The sequence below is a fragment of the Paramisgurnus dabryanus genome, chromosome 16, assembly GCF_030506205.2.
Source record: "Paramisgurnus dabryanus chromosome 16, PD_genome_1.1, whole genome shotgun sequence".
Classification (NCBI taxonomy): domain Eukaryota; kingdom Metazoa; phylum Chordata; class Actinopteri; order Cypriniformes; family Cobitidae; genus Paramisgurnus; species Paramisgurnus dabryanus.
Window position 1 is genome coordinate 8,586,437 of NC_133352.1, and position 4,308 is coordinate 8,590,744.

General features: G+C 34.0%; 1 long non-coding RNA gene across 2 annotated transcripts; it reads right to left on the minus strand.

Annotated features, from left to right (window-relative positions):
- Window positions 1-272: 272 nt before the first annotated feature.
- Window positions 273-2,861, minus strand: LOC135749519 (uncharacterized). 2 transcript variants are annotated; one of them, XR_010532411.2, is made up of 5 exons: window positions 2,777-2,861; window positions 2,315-2,357; window positions 1,386-1,442; window positions 1,220-1,318; window positions 273-429 (listed from the first exon to the last, which is right to left on the minus strand). It is a non-coding gene; the product is annotated as an uncharacterized lncRNA (long non-coding RNA). The 2 variants fall into 2 exon arrangements; XR_010532412.2 differs by lacking the exon at window positions 273-429 and adding an exon at window positions 455-770.
- Between the last annotated feature and the right edge of the window lie 1,447 nt (window positions 2,862-4,308).

Sequence of the window (4,308 nt, forward strand, 5' to 3'; positions counted from 1 at the left end):
TCACCAAATGATTTGCTGTACATATCATGTTTTTAGTGTAATTATTACAAGAATGCAATTTGCTGCTCATTACCTACAGTACAACCCCATCCATAAAACTAAACACCTTAAGTAGTTTGAATTTGAATGATGGCATGTGCCTACCCTTTCTAAATAAACATAAAAGCAGCTGTTAAAATTGATCTTTCTTTCAAACAGTTAGGTTTCCAGTTAGTAGTGCAGAAGTGGAATATTCCAAATACAGAATAAAAACATAAAATACGAAAACAAAATAATATTTAAAAGTAATTTTATTCATCTGAATAGAAACAAATATTCTAGGAAAACTGCAAATATGAATTTTGTTGTAGGTTTAGCTCACAGTCTTCTTATGGCCACCAACACCCTTCCATTCTGGCTCATATTGTACTTAAAACCTGATGACAGCATCTAAAGAGAAAACAAAGTTATTTCATTTTCCAAAAATGATGCATTTTTAGCCCATGTATAAAAAAAATCTTATTGCACATCAGGGTGTGTGTGTGTTCTTTAATAGTCTGTCTAGAAACATAGCATAGCCATCTGATGAAGGAAGAAAGCTGTTGTGTTTACAAAGGTGACAATAAGCTTCAATCAAGATCACTACAGTGCAATCAGAAAGTATTCAGGGTAGACCCCTTTCACATTTAAATTTTAAGGTGGTTGCATGATACTGTAATTGTTTAGATATTTTCCTCATAAATCTTCAATACATACCCCATGACAAAGTAAAAACTGAATTTTAGAAACTTCTGCAAATGTATGAAAAAAGAAAACTGCAATATTATATTTACATTATACATATTCAGATCATTTGCATCAATATCTGCAATTTAGCTCAGCTACCTCCAATTTCTCTTGATGGTTGCTGATGGGTTCGCATAAACATATGAAGATATTTTGAGGAATGTCTGTAACCAAACTGACCGGAAGCACCATTGACTTCCATAGTAGGCTAAAAGAATACTATAGAAGTGAATGGTGCTTCTGATCGCTTTGGTTACAAATCAATCCAGGAGTTGCAAAGATTGCTGTGTCATACCCAAAAAGACCTGAGGCTGTAACTGCTACTTCAAAAGGTGCTTCAACTAAGTACTGAGTAAAGTAAAATAATTTAACCCCCCCAAGAGATGCTGAAGAGAGCAAACATTGACTGGTTGCTTTACGTGTGGGTCAAACAGCCTTTTGTGCAGTCACTTACCAATAAAAGCTAAGATGGACTCCAGACCTTCTGCACTGTCTGTGAAAGACTTCAAACTCGCCCAGACCAACAAGGCATCTTGTTAGAAAACATCTCGACCTGATCAAAAAAAATTTGATTAGGAGATGTTCTGGTCCTATTTTTAATATATGTTTTACAAACTTACCACAGGTGATCTGGCAAAGCAAAGACTTCCCAAATCTCCTCTTCAGGCTCATCTTAGCTATCATTGCATTTGATAAAGTTCAGAAAAAGAAAAACATATTTCATTAGTATACAATCATAAATGTATGTTTTGGTTAGAAATACAAAAAACTGTGGCCCAAGTACAACTTTGAAAGAAATAAAGAATGTTTAATTTTTTTCTCATGGTACACTGTCACTTCACTACTTTTTGAGCGGTACAGATTTGGGCATCTGGAAAGACACATGACTTCACCTCTGTGTATTTTATCACACTTCTTCAAATTGCATGGTAATCTGCCTACAATAAAAAACAAGTCATGGCCCCTTTTCAAAAGAAAATATAAATTGTGAAATACAAAACACTGCATCTTAGTTATTATGATTAGTAGAATTTAATCTGAATACAAAACAAATACTAAATGCATTGTAATGTTGTAGGGGAGATGCTTCAAAAATAAATTGTAAATGATTGATTTCTATTACAACATGCTAGCTTGGTGGTGCGTTACAATGGTGGGTGGCAGCTCATGGACATAGCCATCATTTAAAAAATTATGATTAAAACCATAATACATAAAGATAGAAAATAATGCTGTTATGTACACCACCACTAAGACCAATTTTATATGTCAATATGAAGCCTCTCTAAAACTTATGTCAACATCCACTCTGAACTATGAATTAACTTTTGTCTCTGTCTATTGAAAACAAAGGGTTTGAAATATGTAAGCCTACATACTGTAGAAGGAATAGTGACATACAAAAGAAATGAATTGCTGTGCTGAACAATAACCATTGTATCCTAAATGATTTTCTTATATTTTCCTAATGACAATAATAAACCAGATATGCACTTTTTGAGCACTAATGTTTTGGATGCAAATATAAACACAAAGTAATAATACTTACTCTTCAGCCAATGGAAAACATCAAAACACAACAAGAAAATGACCTGTAAAGAAAAGTGAACATAAATATACAATAGTTATTAATCCAGAATTGATGGCTTCTGTTTAAATTCTTAACCGTTTTAACAGGCTACTGTAAACTGTGTGCCCGTACTGTAAGTTAAATAACCTTACATTTACGCGTCAAACCCTACATTGAAATAACTTGCGTTATAATTAACTAAACAATGTCAAATAAATTTGAAGAACGAGGATAACACATTTTTATAGAAGGTAAAGACAAATAAAAGATCTGCACTACACTAGCTCAGATGCGTCACGAGCTCAGTCAAACCACTGCATCAACAGTCAACATTAAAGTTCAGAATATTTTAGTCATATCGAATTAACTGTTACTAAAAACAAAATAAACATAACTGTGAACTTATTTTAATGACTTAACCAGGAATTAATAAAAACTTACCTTAGAATTTGCCATAGAAATGAAAACTGTCGTCTGAGGTAAACGGTTAAAATCACTGATCTATATAAATGACTGGATTGCGCATGACGTCATACTTGTGAAGCCACCGCGCCGCCATGTTGGTATACCCAAACGTTCTATTAAATCAATTGGCGTTTTCAGATTTTAATGAAAAAACATCACTACTCGTCTTCAATTTTATATGTGAAGTTACCCTGTACATTATAACAACACAAACGTCCTAAGCATGTAAATAGTTATTTACTGAAAGTTGTACATTTTGCGTTTTAATCAGTTATTATATATTCATCTTTATTACAGTATCAGATCAGCAGACATACCGCAGCATACTTAGTATTAATGACAATAAACGTGCTCATTCTGAAATCTAAATAAATATTCATGCTTTGTACTGTATGTGCATGCAATAATTTGCTAGTTTTGTAATTATGTTATCTAAACTTACAAGTTACCTAAATTTATTAAGAGAAATAACGCTGACCGTCACAGTGTAGCTGAATGTAAAAAAAAACTTTATTTATACCCGTGTCATTAACAAATGCAACAGACACACTCATCTTAACGGTTTTTTATAAATCCATTATCCTGCCCGATTAAAACATAAACATTGCAAATAACACCAGAATTAACAAATAATTAACGTACACATATCCTAAAAATTAACCTTGTGTAACTGATACGCTGTAAAGGGGGTAAATTTTGATCATGATTTTGAATGGAAGTCAATGACGCTCTCTGCCGGTTGGGTATACCAAGATGGCGGCTCGAACTCTGCGCTGGCTTCACCTCACGCAGTTACGTCAAGCGTTCTATGCGCAATCCAGTCATTTATATAGATCAGTGGTTAAAATCCACTTTGAACTCACGAGGACGGAGGCGCTTGCCCGCAAATACGTGTGTTCGACTTCTTGCTGCGCTGACAGGTTGATAACGTCAATGTACCGCGAGAGTGTAATTTCTTGACTCGCTCTCGCGATACATTGACGTCATCAACGTATGATGTCGGTTCTCGCAGTGCTGCATGAAGTCGAACATGACTAATAACCATAGCTATTAACACATAACAAAAGACAACATGTAAAAAAAAAACAATAAAGATGGTAAAAAAGATGTCCCACGTCCAGACTGAACTGAAAATTAGAACAATAAATATTTCTTGTATTAAAATAAACAGAAATATTGTGCTTTTAAAACATAGCTTTTTAGATCTTCACCCGGGGGTGGGTTCAATTATTTCATAAGCATGCATGGACATTTTGTTCTAAATGGATAGAGCTTAAAAAAAAAAAAAAAATGGTTTTATTATAATAAAAGTGTAGTAACTGGTTTTTGTATGCTTTATTTAACAACAACAACAAACATCAAAAGAAAATTATCTGCTAAGATAATAACAACCAATGATAATTTGGGGGCCCATTTGGGATGTGGTGTGAGTTTGCCCTGCCCACACTGTCCCACAGTATACCCCACAGTGGGCCTGCATGGGCATGTTTTGCTTACAAAAGGCTGAG